Below are 22475 nucleotides of genomic sequence, written 5' to 3'. Positions count from 1 at the left end.
ATTCCAGCTGATCTCTGCTCCTCCTTCCTGGTGGGAATTCTGTCAGGATTTTGGGGATAATCCACTGAATTTTGAGTCTGAAGGAATTCCTGTGGTTCCCAGATTTGTTATCCATGAGAATGGAAAGGCTCCTCCCAATCCCCAGTTTGGAGCCAGAGCGGTGCCAGCTGCAATTGGGGTTGGGATTATCCCAGTGATGGAAAATTCTCCTGAAGGCTGGAGAGAGGAGAAAATTCTGCCGGTGTTTTTTTTTTTCTTCCCTCTCAGCTTTTTCCAACAGAGAAAAATCTGGATTTTTCCCTTTTTTTGGCCTTTTTTTTTTTTTCCCTCATGGAATGAAGGAAAATCAGTTTCATGGATATGGATCCCAAAGGGTGGGAGGAAGGTGAGGATAAGTCATGGATTGAGGTGGGTTCATGTGGAAAGGGTTGGAAAATCCCTGTTGAGGGTGCTGGTGGCAGTGAATTAACAGCTATGGATAATGGAGCAGAAATATTAGGGGAAAATAGAAAATTTGGGATGTTTGGGATGAAGTTTGGGAAGCCTTTCCATCCTCAGATTGGAGGAAGGAGCTCCAGCTCTCCTGGATGAGCTCTGGAGCTGGGACAGCATCACTGGGGCAGATTTTGAGGGGAAAAACCAGGAAGATAAACACTTGGAAAAGAAACATCTTTCTTTTTCTGGAGGGTTGGATCCATCTTTTTTTGAGCCGGGATCCTTCTGGGTTTTTTGGAGGCTTGTATCCTGGTGTTGTTTTGTTTTAGGGGCTGACTCCTCCCGTTTATAATTTTCTTTGGAGGTCTGGAAAGAAACCCAAGGAATTATGGAATCCATGTCAGGATTGGTCACAGAATTCCAGGATGGTTTGGGTTGGAAGAAACCTTCAGGGTCATCTCATTCCATCCCTCTGCCATGGCAGGGACACTTCCCATTATCCCAGGGTGCTCCAAGCCCTGTCAAACCTGACCTTGGAAATTCCAGGGATGCAGGGATGAGGTTTCCACCTTTTCCATGGAGAAATTCCTCCCAGAACTGAGAAAATGAAGCATCAGAACAATTCCCAGAAGGAATAATTCAATCCCTTTATCCCCATTCCTATCAGTCCTGCTACAACTCTGGAATAAATAATTCCTACACCATCAGGAATATTCCTCATTTAGGGAGCTGCTAATGAGTTTAATTAAGCTCAGCCCAAATGAGGGATTAGAAGTTTGCACACCTCTGAGCTGGGGAAGGTGTGACAGTGAAGAGCAGCTCTGGATGAGGGAATTGCTGGAATTGGGGAATTTTCATCCTTCTCTTTCTCAGCCTGGATGTTTGGGAAACATGGATTTGGAGTTAACCTGGGCAAATTCATCCAATAACTCATTTTCCCCATCCCTGCTCTGAGCTGGGGCTGAGAGGATTGTCTGGAATGTCCTTCCAGGGAAGTTTTCTGTGTTGACAGCCTGAAGGTTGGCCTCCCACTGCTTCCCATGGGAACATCCCCACACTCTGAATTGCTGGGAAGTTCTCCTGATGTTCCTCAGCTCATCCCTCTGAGCTTGGCGCCTCAGGAAATGCAGGGAATTCCTCAGGAAAAGCAGATTTTGGTTGAACTTCTCCATCCAAGGTGCTGGTGAAGCTCTGAGGTCCTTACGTGTGTCCCCTGCTCGCTGTCCCCTGGGAGTTTGGGGCAGCACTCACTCCAGGAGAACTGGAATTACCTGAGGCCATAAATCCCTGGATGTTTCTGGGATAATTCCTTTGGGAATGTCCCACTTGGAATTCCAGCTTTTCACGGGAGATGCCCAGGCTCATCTGTCACCTCTGTCCCCTCCCCTCAGTGCCTGGCACCACCTCCAGCCCAGTTCAGCCTTGTTGAGCTTCAATTATTTGCTCTTAGACCTGAGCTTAAGCGCAAACTCCTTAGGCCCGTGTTAGGCCCCGTGTTAGGCCCCGCGTTAGGCCCCGCGTTAGGCCCCGCGTTAGGCCCCGCGTTAGGCCCCGCGTTAGGCCCGCGTTAGGCCCGCGTTAGGCCCCGTGTTAGGCCCCGTGTTAGGCCCCGCGTTAGGCCCGTGTTAGGCCCGTGTTAGGCCCCGTGTTGGGCCCGTGTTAGGCCCCGCGTTAGGCCCCGCGTTAGGCCTCGTGTTAGGCCCCGTGTTAGGCCCGTTAAATCTGGATCTCTGGGGTGTATGAGCTGAAGAGAAATCTGCGGTTCTATTCTTAAAAATGCAAAAAAAAAAAAAAAAATTTAGAATTTAAACTGAGGCTCCAACTTCCTCCTCCCCATCCGGAAAAGGGATTAAAAGCCATCCCAGATTTCTGCGTTGGGAAAATGGAGATGAGTTCATTATTTTTAGCCCGTGGAGCTTTTCACGTTAATCTGGGGCTGACACAGTTTCTATTTTCACACAATTCTGATCCGAAGGCGCCGGCGGTGACGTGCTCCAGGAGCCGCCAAGGTCGGGAGTTGAAAATGACCTCTAATAACCCAACAGTGCTTATTTTAATTAATTATTATCAAATTGTTATTAGCATTTAAAGGTTCTCTAGGATTATTATTATATTTAACAATAAAGTGTTATTAATTGAATCAATAATATGATCTATAGGTTCTATAGAACTGATATTACATTTAATTATAAATACTAAATTTGTGTTATTTAATCAATATGAAACTATTGGTATAGTTTATAGGTTTGGGAGAATTAATATTTATTAATTGATATTAGTTAATATTAATTAATATAATTAATATTAAGTAGTATTATAATCAATATCAAGCTATTATTAGAATGTATAGGTTCTATAGAACTGATATTATATTTATTTCTGAATACTAAATTAATATTATTTAATCAATATGAAACTATTAATATAGTTTGAAAGTTTTATAGAAGTAATAAAATAATAATGAATATTAAAGTAATGCTATAATCAATGCAAAATTATTATTAGAATTTATGGGTTTTATAGAACTGATATTGTATTTAATAATAAAATAAGGTTAATATTAATTTAATCAATATAAAATGAATGATGGAATGTATAGGTTCTATATAATTGACATATTTAATTATAAATATTAAAATAATACTAACTTAATCAATAACTAACTATATATAGTTTATAGGTTAGGTAGAATAGGTATTATCTTTAATAGTAAATATGAAAGTAATATTAATTTAATAGAAAATTATTAATATATTTATTATTTAAAAATATTATATTTTATAGTTTATAGATAATTTATATTATATGTAATAATCAATATTAAAGTAAGAATAATAGTTATTGTTAGTTTTGATTAATTTAAAGTGATATTTAATCAGTATAATAGCAACATAATTTATAAGTTCCATAGAACTGAAATGATATTTAATTATAAATACTAAAGTAATGTTAATTAAATTAATTAATATGAAATCATGGCTGGCTTTAGCCAAACATATTAATTAAGCACTGAGAGCTCCCTGATCTCCCCTCCAGAAAATGGGATTGATTGGAAAAGCACTGGAGGAGATGAGCAGGAATTTGATGGAAAGCCTGGAATGTTGTGTTTCCACTGGGAATTGCTTTTCTCCTGGAATAATTTTATCTTAAAACCGCTGGATTTATCCCTTTGGACCAGGATGAGGTGGGAAAAAAGGAATTTCCTGGAAATTGTTATAGGAATTGGAGCCAGAGTGATGGAGGATGGGACAAAAATGGGCTTAAATGTCTTAAATTTGCTCAAAAATGGAATTTTCTGTAATTTTTAGTGTATTAGGCCCAGATTCCCAGAGAAGCTGTGGCTGATCCATCCCAGGAATGTCCAAGGCTGGGCTGGATGGGGGTTGGAGCATCCTGGGATAGTGGGAAGTGTGGAATGGGATGGGATTTAAGGTCCCTTCCACCCCAAATCCTTCAGGGATTCATCACTAAGGCTGCATTTTTTAATGGATTTATCAGTTATTGATTAATTTGGGATTGGATGAATCCTGGCCCAGGCTGTGGGATCAGAGCTGGGAGGTTTTTGGAAATGCTCTCCTGAAGAAACCTCACAAAATCTCACCATGATTTATTCCTGTCACCTTGGATCAGGAATTTCCTGGAACACAGGGGGAAAACCAGGTGACACAGAGAGAAAGCCACGTGGAATTCTGCCCAAGCTCCCACTTTTATTCCCTCTTCATTAATTCCAGGCCTGAGCTGTGTCCTCTTCTCTCTCTGCTCCTCCTTGTTGCGTCCCTTTTGCTCTGAATGATGATTCCAGCAATGAAATTCCCTTTTCCAGGAAAATCAGCACAATTCCAGGTCGCTCCAAGCCTCAATGTCCAGCCTGGCCTTGGGCACTGCCAGGGATCCAGGGGCAGCCACAGCTGCTCTGGCAATTCCAGCCCAGCCAGGAATTCCCAATTCCCAATCTCCCACCCATCCCTGCCCTCTGGCACTGGGAGCCATTCCCTGGCTCCTGTCCCTCCATCCCTTGTCCCCAGTCCCTCTGCAGCTCTCCTGGAGCCCCTTCAGGCCCTGCCAGGGGCTCTGAGCTCTCCCTGAATCCTTCTCCTCTCCATGTGAGCATTCCCAGTTATCCTGTTTCCCCAGCAGAGGTGCATTTTTGAACAATTTTGGCTCCTGGGTGGTAACTCCTGCCCAGAATTCCTGGAATTGCCTCACCCTTGGATCCAATTCCCTTCTTCCCAGCTCTCCCAGTGCCCATCCTTCCTGGTTTTCAGCTCTTTCCTGTTGAACAGCTCCTAAATCCTGTGGGTTTAATAAAACCCCAGCCTTTTTTTCCTTGAAAAACGTGAGGATTTGATCACTTCCTGAACCTGGATGGCACCAACAGCAACAACTTCTGTCCCTTCAGGCCCTGCCAGGGACTCTGAGCTCTCCCTGGAGCCTTCTCCTCTCCAGGGGAACATTCCCAGCTCTCCCAGCCTGGCTCCAGCCCTTGGAGCAGCTCCATGGGTTCCTCTGGGTCACTCCAACATCTCCACGTCCTTCCTCTATCAGGGACACCCCAGCTGCTCGTCGGAGGATTTACGCCCTATAATCCATGGAACCATGGAATGATTGGGATTGGAGGCACCTTAAATCCCACCCCACCCCCTGCCATGGACAAGGATCCTTCCTCTATCCAAAGTTTCTCCAGTCCCCACTCTGTGCCCATCCCACGTGTCCCTAATTACTCATTCCAGCTCCTTTTCTCCTTTACCTTTAATTACTGTTTCCACCAAGGCTTCAAGCGCCCGGACCTAAAGAATAATTAGCGAGCGCTCCCTAACGAACCCCCCTGCACTGAGACGTCTGAAAGCTGCAATCAATCCTCTCCCACCTGCAGGAGCATCCAGGCTTTAATTAGCAGCTCGGGAAGACCATTCCAAACCCATTTGTTCCTCCTCTCCCCCTCTCCCTGTCGCTCCTGTTGCTCGTTTTTCATTCCCAGGGCTTTTCCTCAGCCGTAATTCATCAGCTGAGGGAGGTTTGGAGAAGCTGGAAAAGCAGGATGGGGAGTGTGGAGCCAGCCAGGCACCGAGGGGGCTCCTCCACCTTCAGCTGATGAGGAGGAGAAAATCAAAAATAAATCCCCAAAGCCCTGCTGGTTTCATTCCTTCCTCCATTCCTGCAGGGTTTGGTGCTTTCCCTGGATTTCCTTATTTATAGTTGTGCCCATCCCCGGTCTTGCAAAAAGATTTTCCTCTCCCAGGATATCACAGATTCCTTCTCCTGCATTCCCTGGGTCACTGGGAATGATTTTTCCAGCCTGGCTGGTGCATTTTTAGGGGAACTGTCCAATCCAGGTGCGTAGATTCCAGCAGGGGTTGGATTTGTTTGGAGGAAGGTGTCGGAGTCCTTGGATGAGCTTGGTTCATGGAAAGGTGCAATCATCTCTCTCCAGGAACCACTTCCCAAAATATCAATGCCATTGATCTCCTTTCAGCTTTAATTATCCCCATTTTCCTCCAGGAGAGCACATGGAAGGCTTTTCCTGTTCGTTGCTGACAAGGATTCAGCCCAAATCCTTCCCCTGCTGGAAAATCTATGGAAGCAACACCCTGACGCTCTTGGAAGTGTTTCTGGGAAGGGCATGGATTGATAGGATGAGGGGAAATTCTTGGCTGGGCTGGAATTCCCAGAGCAGCTGTGAATTCCCAAGGCCAGGTTGGTCCCTGGGGCTTGGAGCAGCCTGGGACAGTGGGAGTGTCCCTGGCCATGGAAAAGGGGTGGAATGGGATGGGATTTAAGGTCCCTTCCCACCCAAACCATTCTGGAATTCTGGGATTGCTCTTTGGGCCAAAGCTGGAAAACTGAGTCAAACTCTGGTAATTCCCAGGGCAAATGGAATCATCTTGGTGGGAATCTGCTGGGATCTTTTGTCTTCAGCATAGAAAGGGAAAAGTATTTGCAGGAGTTTTTCTATTTTCCTGTTTGTTTGGTACAACTTGTGGGGGCCAGATTTTAATTAAAGATAACGATATTTATTTATATTTATTTCCAATAAAAAACTGTGGATAATTTGTATTTTACTGGATTTCCTACGAACAAAATCACTTCTGTCAATGGCTTGTTTCTTCCTTATCCAGTGGCATTAATAGAAAGGAATAAAATCCTTCCCATCCCACTCTGGTTAATGGGATGATCCTTGAGGGAATGGTCCCAACCTTGTGTCCTTGGGTTTCCTGGTGCTCTGATGAAGCAAAATTTTTTGATTATTTTTTGATTATTCCCACATTTAAGTAGCCTGTGATTGCCAGGTTGTTGTAAATACTCAGGAATATTTTGTTTTTCAAGGTTTGTCCTTATTTAATTTGTTAATTTTCTTGTGTGAAACAACTTGACCATGGAAATAATTAGTGTAGTTTTTTTCTGGATTTTTTCTTCTTTATTTTTTATGGAAAAAACCGCCCTGATAACTCCAACTTAACCTGGAAAACTCCCTAATTAGAGTGGCATGGCTGGTTTCTTGTTTTCACATTTATTTTTAGGTATAAAAGATGCTTTTCTGAGGGTGGGGGGAAAAAAATCCCAGAAGAAAAGCTGGAATCCTGAAGGGAAAAAAAAAATCCAATATAAAGCAGCCACTGAAGTAGGTCAGGTTTTAAATCCAGCAATTTGTCTGAGCCTCTGGAAAACAGGAGCTGTCAGATGTCCAGGTCCTCTGTCTGCCTCCAGGATTTCTGTCTGGCTCTGCTGAACCCAAGACAGAAATTCCCGTTCCTGGACTGACCTTGGAATGCTCACGTCCTTCACCTCAGTCGCTGTGTGCAGCATCCACATCTGAGTTCGCTGAGCAGTTCTGAGTGTTCCTAAATCCAGCAGGACTTCCCAGAGATCCAGACTTTGGCTCAGGTCTGCTGAGCTGGCAGAAACCTGCATCCGTGGTTTTTTAGGAGCTGTGTTGTTGCTTCCGAAGGCATTCCAGAGGATGGGAAGAAAAGGGATCGGTGGGAAAAGCTCATCCCAGGGTGCCCGAAGTTGGGATCTCATGGATGGGGTGGATGCAGCTCTGGAGAGGAAGCAGAGGAGGTGAAGGGAGGTTTGCATGAATAATTATCTCAAAATAAGGAAAGACGTGGAGGAGGGAATCCCTAAAGTTAAGGATGTATTGGATTTTTTAGGATCAACATCAAGACCAAGCTGGTCCCATGGGATTGTCCCTGCCCTAGACAGGGCTTAGACAAGGTGGACTCTGAAGGTCCATTCCAAGCCAGATGTCCAGGGATTCTAAGGCAGTTAAATGGGAATTCCATCCCAAAACCTGAGGGGTGGCCGAGGTTATCCAGCATTTCTGTGGGATGGTTTGGGGATCTGCTGTCCCTAAAATGCCATCACTGATCTCCATCGTTCATTGCAGTGATAAAAGGGACAATTAAAGCCTGGCCTAAGTTAGGCTGGGTTCACAGAGGCTTTGCACTCCAGGGATTTACAGAGCAGCTAAGATTGGGAATCTCCACATTCCGGGTTCTGTTTAAATCAGGAAAGGCAGGACACCCACGAGGGAAGGATTTGGGGGTGGCTGAGGGGAGAGGAAAGTTCTGTGTTTGTCTGGAGAATCCCAGAATATCCCGAGCTGGAAGGGGCCCACAAGGATCGTGGAAATCCAATGGATTCCCAAAAATGCAGCTCTACAGGGGGGTGGCAGGGAAGGCTCCCAGAGCTGCCCAGTAACACCAGTTAGGGCTGAGGGGAGCAGCCACCATGGTTCTGTGATCCTGTGAGGTGGTGGGAATCCATCCTGATGGATTTCCCATCCTCTGGTTGGGATTGGAAAGCTCTGGGTTCACATCAGGACAGCCCTTGCACAGCAGCCCAGACACCTGCAAACTCCCGGGATTTGGGGTTTCCTCTGGGAAAACACTTCTGCCTTTGCTTTGTCGCTCTTTAAATCAGATCCAGCTCTGGGGAAAAAACTATGGAGTGATGGAAAATGTTGGTGTTATTCTGTGTGAATCTCTTTCCATGCTGGAATTTTCTGGGACCTCTGAGAAACCTCCATCTCAGAGCGTCGTTGTCCCAAAAAATGTGCTTTTATCTTCCTGTTTGGTATGAAAATGAGAGAACTCTACCTGGATGTGGCTATTGGGACACATGGGAAGTGAAAGTTGAGGGAAGATCAGGCATTCCGGGTTGGGGTTGGAGGTGACACTGTCACTTCCTTGTCCTTGGAAAAGTGACAAAGGTAGTGCCCTACACGGCAAACAGACTTGGGAGGGAAGGAAAAGCATCTGTTTGTTTTCATGGAAAAGTTGGGGATTTTGGGGATTGTTGTGGAGAGATACAATGTTGGAATTTGCTGGTGCTCCCAGGGGCAAGGAAAAGGATTTGCTCCAGGAAAAGTTTATTTGTTGGTGTCAAAGTTTGGTGTGGGATCAGCCCAGGTTCCTTTTATCATGGATCTGCGTGTGGAATTCTCACTGGGGTATTGGGATTGGAGCTGTTTGTTGGGATGGACAAATGGAGATGGGGGTCAAGGTGAAGTGGAAGCTCCTGATGTGGTGGATCCCAATTTGGATCCCAAATCCAGGCAACCTGGTTCATCAGGAGCCCCATGACTTCCCAAAGTTCCATGATTATTGGTGGAAAAGTCATTCCAGTCTTCCATTTCTTTCTCCTTGAGAGTTTTGTTGGAATTTTTCCTTTCTAAGTTGGTTGTGGGGGAAAAAAAATCTTGGATTAATCACAGGATCCTGGAATGGTTTGGGTTGGAATGGGCCTTATAGCTCATCCCATTCCAATACTTCCACTATCCCAGGGTGCTCCAAGCCCCATCCAGCCTGGCCTTGGACACTTCCAGGGATCCAGGGGCATCATCCATGTGAGACATTTTAAATCCAAGTTATTGGTCAGGATTTGTTTTCCCAGGAAAGGGCTGCTGTGGTGTTATTTGGATATTTGGATGTAAATAATAATATTGTCTGTGTCACGTTCCCTCAATTGGGTTTTGTCTGCACTCCTGTTTATTTGTCAATGTGTGACCAGGTTTTGATATTCCAAACTTTCTCTGGAATACTCTCTTGTTCTGCTGGAATGAAGGAAATAGAAAAAGAGGCTGTGGATGTTTTTTTGTTCGTTTGTTTTGTTTTTAATGGGAACTGGCTTATTCTTGGAAGGAAACAATTTCCTAGGAAAACAAGGCTGAATTTCTGGAGTCTCCCACACGCAGCTCATGGAATCCTGACCTCCCAGAGATCCAGCTGTGCTTCGCAGTTACCCAGAGCTCAGAATCCATGAGGTTCAAAATCCATCTCCTGGAATGAGCTTTGAGCTTGAATTTCTGCTGTGGGGTGGATTTACTCCTCTGTGTGGCTTTTCCACCACCTCCTCCATCCCTGCCTGGAATTAGTCCCTAAATTAGCCTTGTTCTCCTGAAAATCAGATATTAAAGTCAGGAGGAGGTGGGATGAGTTTAACTCACAGAATCCAGAATTACTTGGATTGGGAAGAACCCTAAAAACACCTCATTCCAAGCACCATTCCATGGGCAAGGACGCCTTTTCCCTGTGGGATATTTTCCCTAAAATAATTTCCCCCATTGCTTCCTGCCGTACCTTTCCTGTACTTCCAGCACTTTCCAGGCTGCTGCTTCTCTCAGACACCATTCCAAGCTCTCCCAAGGCTCCTGCTTCATTTGCAGGAGGGGTCATTCCAGCCTCAGTCTCCTGGAGCTTTTGGAGGAGCTCTAATAAAGCCTCAGGGGTGGCGGTCTCATTTTTCCATCTTGTTTTCCTTCTTGGAGCGGCGTTTAAGGGAATTTTGGGATCTCTGCGGGGCCCACTGGGATGAAAATGAGTGAAAAGGTCAACAGCAACCTTCTCATTCCCCCTCCTGCCTGGAGAGAGCTGTCTCCCATGGGAAAGGCTGTGGGCTCTAATTTGTTGCTTTGGGAAAATGCTGGGAGGCTTGTTAGGAAAAGAAAAGGGAAAATGTGATTTTGGAAATGCTGGGAATTTGGGAAAGGAAGGAGAGAAGGAATTTCACTGTGGAAGTGTTGACTGGGCATGGCACTGAGGAGGGCCATAAGTTTTGTGGATTTTGAAGAGGTTTATATGGAATTGTTGATGTTGGAAAAGAGCTCCAAGATCAGAGTCCCAGCTGTGCCCAATGCCCACCTTGTCCCCAGCCCAGAGCTCTCAGTGCCACCTCCAGGGGACACCTGCAGGGATGGGCACTGCAACCCTCCCTGGGCAGTGCCAAGGCCTGAGCCCCCTTTCCATGGGGAAATTCCTGCTGTGCCCACCCTGAGCTGCCCCGGCCCAGCCTGAGGCCGTTCCCTTTGCTCCTGTCCCTGTTCCCTGGAGCAGAGCCCGACCCCCCCGGCTGTGCCCTCCTGGCAGGAGCTGTGCAGAGCCACAAGGGCCCCTGGGCCTGCTTTGCTCCAGGTGAGCCCTGCCCGGCTCCTCAGGGATTCTGCAGCCCCTGCCCGGCTCCCTCAGGGATTCTGCAGCCCCTGCCCAGCTCCTCAGGGATTCTGCAGCCTCTGCCCGGCTCCCTCAGGGATTCTGCAGCCCCTGCCCGGCTCCCTCAGGGATTCTGCAGCCCCTGCCCAGCTCCATGCCCTTCCCTGGACACTTTCCAGCCCCTCCAGGTCTTTCTTTTCATGAGGTGTCCACAACTGGACCCAATCCATGAGGTCCCTCGCCAGTGCCCAGCACAGGGGACCAGGACAATCCCAGCTCTGGTCCTGCTCCCACACAATTCCTGATCCATCCCAGGTGCCTTTGGCCTTCTTGGCCACCTGGGCTCATGGGTCTTGTGCATCTCCTTTCCCAAAGGATTTTGGAGGAGCTGGGCATGGATGAATGAGTGTGGAATGCTGTTTGCAGCTCCTGGGATGTCTCTGGAGGCCCTGAGGTCACTGTCAAAGCTGAAAACAGAAGTTTTTTTTCACAGTTTGACTTTGTCTCGTGCACAGAACATGTGCAACCCTCTCTCCTCCCCCACTGTGCTTGGTTTGCTCTCCTGAGGAGGGTGAAAATGAGGGAATTGGCTCCCAGAGAAGCCCTGATGGGAGGCAGTGGGAGCAACTTCCCTGGATTCTGTGCCTCCAATCCTCTGGCTCCTCATTCTGCTGCTCCCTGATTGAAATTTTAAGTATCTGAAAAATTATTTAAAATAATTAAATATTATTTAATTTTTGGTTAAATAAAAAATTTATTTAACCAAATAAATTTTGGGGTGAGGTCAGATGTGCTGGTAGGATTGCAGGAACTGTCTGGAATGAGCATTCCCATTTCCTCTGGAGATTCCTGGGTGGGTTTAGTCCTGTAGCCAGGTCCTGTGAAAAGCTCATGGAAGAGCAGAAACCTTTCTCCACCTCAGCCAGGCTCTGGTGCTCCTCTTTTCCCAGTTTGTTTCCATGCTGATGGGTGCTGCTGTCATATTTTCTGGAAAAATCCCTTCGCCGGGATTTCTTCTCCTGGGAAGTTGAGAAGCCTCAGAGAAAAATGAAAACAATAATTATCTGATTGCTTCTCCTGTGTTTTGCTGCTTTGGAATGTGGTTGGAGATTGTTTATCCAACAGGTGATTGGTTGGTTTCGTGTGAATTGTTTTGACTTAATGACCAATCAGGGTCAGGCTGTGTTGGGACTCTGGAAGGAGTCACGAGTTTTCAGTATCATTCTTTGAAACCTTCTGTCTGTATCCTTTCTCTATTTAGTATAGTTTTAATATAAAATATATAATTATAATATAATATAATGTAATATAAGCCTTCTAAGAACATGCAGTCAGATCCATCAATTCCTCCTTCATCCTGGGCACCCCAAAAATCCCACAGTTGTGAACCATTCCCTGGAATATACAGAATTCCAGCACCCTGAGACCTGGGCTTTATTCCTAATATAGGTTCCGTGGGATGTTGCCACCCCCCAAAATTCCAGACCTGAGCTGGGAATGCTGAACAAGAACCATAAATTTTCATATTTAACCTGCCTGAAAACCCCCAACTGCTCAGGAACCTCTGGGTGATAATCCCAGTGATGAATTCTCCCCATTCCTTCACCATTCTAGAACTGAGACCAAGATCCATTCCCTGCCTTATTTTTAGAGCTGATTTGTCTTTGAGGGCATCAAAAAGTTCCAAATGAGCTCAAGTTGTCATTTTCTGGCTTTGAGGCTGCTTTGCTGGTCCTGAGAAAGCTTTAAGGTGGGAAGAGAATAAAGAGCAGCCAAAACCGCTCAGCCACATGTGGCAGGTGTTCAGCAGAAGTGAAAATTGAGTCTGAACTCGGCTGCAGGAGCCACTTGTGTGACAAAAGTGACCTCAGTGAGAGCTGTTTGGGTGACAGACACGAAAAGGTCACCATAAAAATAGAGATGATTGTGTTGTTCCACTGCTGGGGGGAAAAAAATCATTCCTGAGACAGTCAAGGAAAATATCAGCTGGAAATGTTGGTTTGTTGGTTTTCTCTGAGGCTTCCCAGAGCTTTGAATGGAAGCAGGAGTTGGGTTGTGTCACACAGAAAGTTCAGCTCACGTTTGGGAGCCTGGAGGTTGGCACAATGTGGATTTTGGGGTGGGAAGATCATTTTTAGCTGGGATGACAGAAATGGGGGAGGTTTCTGGGATCTCAGCTCTTAATGGGCTTCCCACCTCAAAGCCCAGGTGGTTCAGAGTTTGTGGAGTTTCATCCCTGGGGATCCTGTGTCCAGCTCTGGGATCAGCAGGACAGGAGGGACCTGGAGCTCCTGGATCTGGTCCAGAGGAGGGATGTGAGGATGAGGAAGGGCTGGAGCATCTCTGTGCCCAGGAAAGGCTGAGGGAGCTGGGGCTGCTCAGCCTGGAGAGGAGCCCCAGGGAGAGAGGCCTCAGTCCTGTGTGCCCGTATCTCCCTGTCTGTCCCTGTGTGTCCCTGTCTGTCCCTGTGTCCCCCTGTCTGTCCCTGTCTGTCCCTGTGTGTCCCTGTCTGTCCCTGTCTGTCCCTGTGTGTCCCTGTGTCCCCCTGTCTGTCCTGTGTCCCCTGTGTGTCCCCCTGTCTGTCCCTGTGTGTCCCCGTGTGTCCCTGTGTGTCCCCCTGTCTGTCCCTGTGTCCCCCTGTCTGTCCCTGTGTCCCCCTGTCTGTCCCTGTGTGTCCCTGTGTCCCCCTGTCTGTCCCTGTGTCCCCCTGGCTGTCCCTGGCTGCGCCTGTGTGTCTCTGTCTGTCCCTGTCTGTCCCTGAGTTTACCTGTGTCCATCCCAGTCTGTCCCTGTCTATCCCTGTCCCTGTTTCCCCTGTCTGTCCCTGTGTGTCCCCCTGTCTGTCCCTGTCTGTCCCTGTGTCCCCTGTCTGTCCCTGTGTGTCCCCCTGTCTGTCCCTGTGTCTCCCTGTGTCCCCCTGTCTGTCCCTGTGTGTCCCTGTGTGTCCCTGTGTCCCCCTGTCTGTCCCTGTCTGTCCCTGTCTGTCCCTGTCTGTCCCTGTGTGTCCCTGTGTCCCCCTGTCTGTCCCTGTCCCCCTGTCTGTCCCTGTGTGCAGAGCTCAGAGCAGGCCCAGGCTCTGCTCCAGGCCCAGCAATGGCCCCAGAGCCAGGGGCAGGGGTTGATCCCAGCAATTCCCGGGCACAGGAGGCAGAACTGCTGCCCTGGGCAGTGCCCAGCCCTGAGCAGAGCCCAGAGAGGGGCTGGAGTCTCCTCCCTGGGATATTCCAGAGCCACATGGACACAATCCTGCGCCCTGGGCAGGGACTGGCACCTGTGACCCTCTGTGGCCCCTTCCAGCCTGACCCATCCTGGGATTCTGTGCCCCTCCAGGACCATCAGTGTAAAACACAATCCTATAAAACCAGGTTAGCACTGGAATGCAGTTCCCAGAAACCTCCTTGGCTCTCAGCACCTCGAGCACACTGGTTTGGCTTCCCAGTAAATCCATCAACATCATCAGATCCCCCAGGAGATTTCATTCCCAGAGCACAGCTCCTTCACTGCTGACCTGAGCAGGATGTGGGATTCTGGTTATCCCTGGGAACTCAGCATGGTGGGAGCTGCTCTGGGCACCAGGGAGGGAATTCCTGCCTGGGAGGGGCTGGGCTGGAATTGCCAGAGCAGCTGTGGCTGCCCCTGGATCCCTGGCAGTGCCCAAGGCCAGGCTGGACACTGGGGCTTGGAGAATCCTGGGACAGTGGGAGGTGTGGGATGGGATGGGATTCAGGTCCCACCAACCCAAACCAGTCCCTGATCCTTTGATGGTTCCGTGATTGCACCCAAACCCTTCAGGAGAGACATCGACTGATCGACATCTCCTCTTTATCCCAAGACTGGGAAGAGAATTCCAAGACCCCGCCAAGGCTCTTGAGGAACATTTGAAGGAGCTGGGGCTGTTTTTCCTGGAGAAGAGGAGGCTCAGGGGTGCCCTCATTGCTCTCCACACCTTCCTGCAGGGAGGCTGCAGACAGGTGGGGTCGGTCTGACAGAACCACAGGGCACAGTCTGCAGCTACGGCAGGGAGGCACAGGTTGGATATCAGGAAGAAATAAATAAAGCACTGGAATGCTCTTCCCAGGGAGGTGGTGGAATCACCATCTCTGAATGTGTTTAAAAACAGACTGGACATGGCACTGGGTGCTGTAGTCTGGGTGAGGTGTGAGGGCACAGGTTGGACTCGATGGTCTCAGAGGTCTCTTCCAACCTCATCGTTCTGTGATTCTGTGAATGTTCCAGAATCAAACAAAGCTTCCTGAACAAAGTGCCAGCTGTGCCTCTCATCTCCAAGAATTCCTTTTATTCCAAATCTGACTCTGCTTGGAGCAGGACCTTGATCCAGGTGATCTCCAGAGGTGCCTCGACCATTCTCTGGATCAAGGGGTGAATCCACACTCAGGAGAAAAGTCCCCTATTTTTCTTCCACCTTCTTGGCCTCCTTCCCCCCTAATCCCCATCCTGCTACCCAAACTGGGAAGCACTCGGATGAGATTTTGGAATGCATCCCATGGAGAGGGGTCTGTTGGAATTGCTGCCACAAAGATCTCAGCAGAAAGAAACAAAGCCCAAAGCTGAGCCAAAGGCAGTGCCAGAGCTGCAAGAACACAAAACATGAGCGGTGGAAAAAAAAAAGGGAAAAATCAAAATCTTGGATAGTGGTGCAAAATTAAATTAGGAGGTGGAAATAAGCAATTAATAGGGGATGAAAACATGGATTGTGTCTGCCAGAAAGTAACAAAATACTTTTTAAAAAGCTGTTGTGTGAATTCCAGCCCCTTGGAAAGTACGAGGCTCTTGGGTTTTGGGCAACTGATCGTTTGATTTGCTGTGTGAAAAACAGAATTAAAGCTGCAGTTTTCAGATTTATCACCATTTTAAAGACACTGAAGGTGCTTGGAAAGGGTTAAAAGGAAAGGTTGTGGACGTCATTGGAAGTGTCCAAAGCCAGGCTGGATGGGGCTTGGAGCAGCCTGGGACAGTGGGAGGTGTCCCTGCCTGTGGCAGGGGTGGAATGAGATGGGATTTGAAGTCCTTTCCAACCCAAACCATTGTGGGATTTTGTGCAGGATTAACCAGTTAAAGGCAGCTGGATGGAAGAGTCTTGGATCTGGGGGAAGAAATGGAGACAATTTTCCTCAATTTTCCTGTAGCTCCATCTCCTTTTGGTGCTCCTTTTCTCAGCCAAACAGCCCAAACAGATCTTGGATTGCAGGGAACTTTTCTCCGTGGTGGTTTCTGGTTTGAGGTCGGGTGTGAGCTTGGAATTTTCCTTTTTGGCAAAGCTGGCTTTCCTTTGGAGATATGGAAGGCTACTTGGAGCAGCCTGGGACAGTGAGAGCTGTCCCTGTCCATGACAGGGGTGGCACTGGGTGGGATTTAAGGTCCTTTCCAACCCAAACCACTGTGGGATTTTGTGCAGGATTAACCAGTTAAAGGCAGCTGGATGGAAGAGTCTTGGATCTGGGAGAAGAAATGGAGAACGTTGTCTACAATTTTCCTGTAGCTCCATCTCCTTTTGGTGCTCCTTTCCCTCCACTTTCCCTCTCCTTTCCTCAGCCAAACAGATCTTGGATTGCAGGGAACTTTTCTCCGTGGTGGTTTCTGGTTTGAGGTCGGTTGTGAGCTTGGAATTTTCCTTTTTGGCAAAGCTGGCTTTCCTTTGGAGATATGGAAGGCTACTTGGAGCAGCCTGGGACAGTGAGAGCTGTCCCTGTCCATGACAGGGGTGGCACTGGGTGGGATTTAAGGTCCCTTCCAACCCAAACCATTCATGATTTTGTGAGGATTAACCAATTAAAGGCAGCTGGATGGAAGAGTCTTGGATGTGGGAGAAGAAATGGAGAACATTGTCTTCAATTTTCCTGTAGCTCCATCTCCTTTTGGTGCTCCTTTCCCTCCCCTTTCCCTCTCCTTTCCTCAGCCAAACAGCCCAAACAGATCTTGGATTGCAGGGAATGTTTCTCCCTGGTGGTTTCTGGTTTGAGGTCGGTTGTGAGCTTGGAATTTTCCTTTTTGGCAAAGCTGGGTCTCCTTTGGCGATATGGAAGTTTGGGAGTGATGCTAAGAGTTGGCTCAGTGTGTGAGAAATTATTTAGGAATGTTCAGCCTGGAGAAGTTTTGAGGAGGCCTCGTTGTGGCCTTCCAGGACCTGAAGGAGCTGTGGGGAAGGTGGAGAAAGATTTTGGACAAAGGATGGAGGGACAGAACACAGGGAGTGGCTTCAAACTGGCAGGAAGGAGATTTAGATGGGATATTGGGAAGGAATTCCTGGCTGAGAGGATGGGAAGGGGCTGGAACAGAATTCCCAGGGAAGCTGTGGCTGCCCCTGGATCCCTGGAAGTTTCCAAGGCTTGGAGCAACCTGGGACAGTGGGAAGTGTCCCAGAACAGCACCCCTGGACATCCTGTGAGGACCTCACCTCCTTTATCATCGTGGACCACTTGGTTGTCCCTAAAAACTTGGGAATTGTCAACTCCCACCTTGCTTTTGAAGGAATTCTGGGAATGGTTGTTCCCCCGGGATATTTTCTAGGGAGATCTCATAATGGATCCCTTGCCTGTGGCCACCCCCGAGCAGGAGAAGGGGCAGAGTTTGGGATCACCAGCCAGGAACAGTTTGAGCCCATCCCTTCTCTCCAAAGCCAAACTATAGATATAGATATATAAATATATAGATATAGATATTTAGATATAAAATTTTTTAAAAATACCATTATCACCTCTTTTATTAGATCACCAAATATCCCCAATACAAATCAACTTCCAGCCAAATCCAATGGAAAACTTTCCTGGGAATTGTGTGAAAGCCACATCAGAGCAGGCAGCCCTGCGCCCCAGCAATTTTATCCCTTTCTAAGCAGGAAAAATCAGGAATATTTTGGGAATTTGGGCTATAAATAGATGTTATGTAAGGTCAGGATGACGTTCCCGTCTCCAGTCACCTTTTGGCTTTGCTCAGCAGCTGCTCTGGTGCATCTGTGGTGCTGCTGGGCTTTGGAGATGTCCCTGGGAATTTAAGTCAGGCCTAAACCTCCTAAAAAAAAATTCCAAATGGCCAAAGAGTGGAAGGAACATGGGGAAAAAATTTAAACTGGTTTAAGTAATCAAAAAAAAATTCCTGAAACGTGGGTGAGCTTCATGGGATCTTGGCAGCTATCAGAAAATATCTATTTTATTCCTTAATTATTTGCTCCCTTTGTTTCTTCTTATCCATGAAAAATTCTTGTTTTTAGAGGAAAATCTGGATTTATTTTGGTTTTTAAGGAGCTTTCTGTGGTCAGGACTGCCTAAAATCAGGCTGCTAATGAGCCACCCTAATGAAACCCTTCCAGCTCCAGATATTCCATGGATTTATGACCTAAAGATGTGGATGTGATGGATAAATATCCAGTTCTGGAGTTCTCCAGAGGGAATATTGCAGTCTGGGATTGGAAGAAAGCTGGAAAAGCCTTTGGAGATCCAGCTCAGCTTTGATCAGCTTCCCAATCCATTTTCCATCTTCCTGAGTGATTCTTCTCAGGATCATAATTTCTTTCCTATTTCATCATTTTTCTTGGTTTTTGGGGGTTTTTGTGACCCTCAGGAATCCTCTTGGGAGAAGTGAGGGAATAATCTTATAATTCCCGACTATTTATGTGGATTTCAATATTTAAAGGGGCTTAAAAATGGGATTGACTTTTCCCAGGGACACAGAGTGATAGGAGAAGGATTCACATTGAAAAGGGTGGGGTTAGATGGGATTTTGGGAAGGAATTCCTGGCTGGGAGGGCGGGGAGGCCCTGGAATAGAATTCCTAGGGAAGAGGCAAGAAAGGACCTGTTTTCCTCTGGAATTCTCAGAGCCAGGAAAAGACTTTTTTCCTCTGGAATTCTCCTCAGTTCAGAGCCAGGAAAGGACCTGTTTTCCTCTGGAATTCTCAGAGCCAGGAAAATATTTGTTTTCCTCTGGAATTCTCCTCAGTTCAGAGCCAGGGAAGGACCTGTTTTCCCGTTTTCCTCTGGAATTCTCAGAACCAGGGAAGGACCCATTTTTCTCTGGAATTCTCCTCAGTTTGGAGCCAGGAAAGGACCTGCTTTCCTCTGGAATTCTCCTCCTATCAAAGCCAGGAAAAGACTTGTTTTCCTCTGGAATTCTCCTCATCCAAAGGGAAATAACAACTGGCGAGCTCAGTGCCCTGCAGCCCCGTTGGGATGTCAGGGTTCATAAGTGTCCCTGGGATCCGTACCTGCGGAGCTGAGCTAAAAATAGGGAATGTCGTGTGCTGCCCTTCAGGCTGGGAGACCAGGCTGGAAAACAGGCTGGGAATTTTCCTCCTTGGTGGAAAAAACCTCCTGGATTTTTTTTTTAATTTTAATTTTTTTTTTTTTTTTTTTTTTTTTAATCCAGGGCTGAGCAGCTCTGCTTGTGTTTAGGGAAAGCTGGAAAGGAAAATCGTGGATATTGATTGAAGGGAAGTTTTTCTGTTTGGAGAAATACGGGGTAAAGGAGAGGGAGGGGAATGTAAGGAAATTCAGGAATGTTGGGGAGGGAGTAAGAAAAGAAGCCTTGGGGTGTTGTCCATGAGGAGCTGTAGGAATCCATGGGGAGCAGATCATGGAATGGGTTGGGTTGGAAGGGACCTTTAATCCCATCCCATTCCACCTGGAAAACCTTCCATTATCCCAGGTTGCTCCAAGCCCTGCCCATGGTCACTCTCAGGGATGGGGCAGCCACTTTTATCCATATTCACATAAATTTTTCATGGATATATCCACTTTTTCCCTCCATGCTCTTTTCCACTTGCTGAATTCCCAGGTAAAAGTGACCCTTGGCTTTGTTTCCTGGGTTTTCCTCTCATTAGGAGTGGATTTATGGAGTTCCCATGGATGGGAATTTTCCTTTGAGGATTATTCTGTGAGATTTAGAGGGAGGAAAGATTCCCTGATCCTTTCTTTTTGGCCATCCTTTCTTTTAGCTATCCCTTTTTTTCCAAGAGCCTTTCTTGATGCTATCCAAGAGAAGAGAAATATAAAATATATTAAGATAATCTGTTGATTAAGATAAATCCTAATTAAGTACCTAATTAATAGCAAGGGGCAGGGAAACCTAGGAATGTGGTGGCAGCCAAGGGTGGATCAGGAGCACCACAAAAAAAATTGGGAATTTGCTCAGGGTGCTCATCATCTTCTATTTATGAGGAAAATCTCTGGAATTCTGGATAACGCCAGGTGAGGGATGCTCCAGGGATGTCTCACTCCATTGGAGTGCTGATGGATTAGGAGAAATCTCTGGTAATTAATTGTTGAGGGATGCGGGATGTTTAATTAGCAGGGAATTCTGTAATTTATGATTTCAGTGTGTACTTAATCGTGCACGTCCTGTTGGTCCAGTGGCTCTCAGAGGATTTAGGGAATAGAGATATCCCAGATTTGATTGGGAAAGGTGATGAATTCCAGCAGATTTGAGTGGTTTTCCCTCTCCTGTGTCGGAATCTGAACCTCAATATTTACCAAACTGTGAAAAAACCCCTCTTTTCCCTCTCCAAGTCTTTGGGATCATCCCAAATGCCAGCTGCTAATTTTCCATGATTCCAAAGCTCCTGGAAAAAGACCATTAATAGCTCAAATGTTTTGTTTCCCACTGACTCCCTCACAAATGCTGATTGGAAAAGATGGGGTTTATTAGGAGAAAATTCCTTTTCCAACACTGATATTTAATCCAGATCTTAAATTTTCCCCAGTTCTGGCAGAGTCATTATTTCACCTCAGGCATTCCCAATCCAAAGTCCTCCCTCCATTGTCCTGGGTTCCAGATCCTGGCAGGATTTTGTGTAATTATGGGAAAAATGCAGGGATGGGAACAAGAAAATTGCCTGCAGTCCTTTTTGGGAGCTGCCGAAGAGTTTGTTCTTCTCAGGAGGAATTTTTCAATGGATTTGTCAGGGATTGGGAAGGGTGGGTCCCCATCCTTGTTGGTGTCCAAGGAATGATTGAGAAAACTCCTCAAAGGAAAAGCAGGAATGACAAAATCTGCTGGATTTTCCTGCTGTGTTATTTTTGCCAGAGAATCCAGAGATTTATTTTAAAAAATGGGGGAAAAAAGCCATAAAAAACCATTTATATGAACTGAATGATCAGATGTAGTTGGTGACAAGGTGGGAATTGAGCACAGCTTGGACTTGGTGGTCGTGGAGAGCTTTTCCAACCTCAATAATCCGGGAATTCTCTCATTAAAGGACACGAGGATGTTCCTTGGTCTGGCTCCAGGATCATGGAATTTTCAGGCATGGATTTCAACCTGGACTTACAGGGTTTGTGTAGGCTGGGAATTATGGGAAATGCCAAGGGAATGATGGAATTGTTGAGGTTGGAAAAGCCCTCTGAGATCATCCAGTCCAACCATTCCCACCACAGCCCCGTATCCACAGGGATTTAAATCCCGCCAGGAATGGGGGATTCCACCCCTGCCCATTCCAAAATGGATCTCATGGAAGAATTAAAACAGGGCCTGATTTCACTTTTAAGGAGAGAACTCCTCAAAGGAGCAACAGGAATGACAAAATCAGCTGGATTTTCCTGCTGTGTTATTTTTGCCACAGAATCCAGAGATTTATTTTAAAAAATGGGGGAAAAAAGCCAAAAAACCCCATTTATATGAACGGAATTGATCAGATGTAGTTGGTGACAAGGTGGGAATTGAGCACAGCTTGGACTTGGTGGTCGTGGAGAGCTTTTCCAACCTCAATAATCCTGGAATTCTCTCATTAAAGGACACGAGGATGTTCCTTGGTCTGGCTCCAGGATCATGGAATTTTCAGGCATGGATTTCAACCTGGACTTACAGGGTTTGTGTAGGCTGGGAATTATGGGAAACGCCAAGGGAATGATGGAATTGTTGAGGTTGGAAAAGCCCTCTGAGATCATCCAGTCCAACCATTCCCACCACAGCCCCGTATCCACAGGGATTTAAATCCCGCCAGGAATGGGGATTCCACCCCTGCCCATTCCAAAACGGATCTCATGGAAGAGTTAAAACAGGGCCTGATTTCACTTTTAAAGGAAAACTCTCAAAGGACAAGCGGAATGACAAAATCAGCTGGATTTTCCTGCTGTGTTATTTTTGCCACAGAATCCAGAGATTTATTAAAAATAAGGGGGGGGAAAAAAGCCAAAAAAAGCCAGATTATATGACTGATGGAATTCCCCTGGGGAATACCAGTTCAACCCAAATGCTCTGTTCCTGTGTATCTTTCAAATCCACCAGGAATGGTCACCTGCCCATCAAAAGGAATCCCTGGAATAAACAGTGAATTCACTAGGAGAGAATCCCAACAGGACAAGGATACAAAATCTGAAGCTGTTTTTCCTGCGGTGTTTTTTTGCACAGTAATCCCGAGATTATTAAAAATAATTTGAAATAGTAAAGTAATTTTTAACTTTTAATATTAAAACAGGAAGGATTGCCCGCAAGTTGTAATTTTTTTCCCCCTCTTCTCGTTGGATAATAATGGTTGTTTCCCCAAATTAATAATTATTTTATTTTTTTAAGGAAATGAGGAATTTCAGAAAATAGCGATATGAAATTTAAGGTATCAATGACTTTGGATTCTGGAGCAACTAAAAGGGGTCAATATTTA

The 22475-nt window shown here is 46.5% G+C and overlaps 1 protein-coding gene across 2 annotated transcripts in view; it reads left to right on the top strand.

Annotated features, from left to right (window-relative positions):
* MDGA2 (MAM domain containing glycosylphosphatidylinositol anchor 2) overlaps positions 1-22475 on the top strand; it is a 226059-nt gene that overhangs the window by 19118 nt on the left and 184466 nt on the right. The gene's annotated exons all lie outside the window — the stretch shown is intronic.

This window comes from Zonotrichia leucophrys, chromosome 5 (assembly GCF_028769735.1).
Source record: "Zonotrichia leucophrys gambelii isolate GWCS_2022_RI chromosome 5, RI_Zleu_2.0, whole genome shotgun sequence".
NCBI lineage: Eukaryota > Metazoa > Chordata > Aves > Passeriformes > Passerellidae > Zonotrichia > Zonotrichia leucophrys.
The sequence above is the reverse complement of the archived record's forward strand: the minus strand, read 5'-3'. Positions and strand labels throughout refer to the sequence as shown.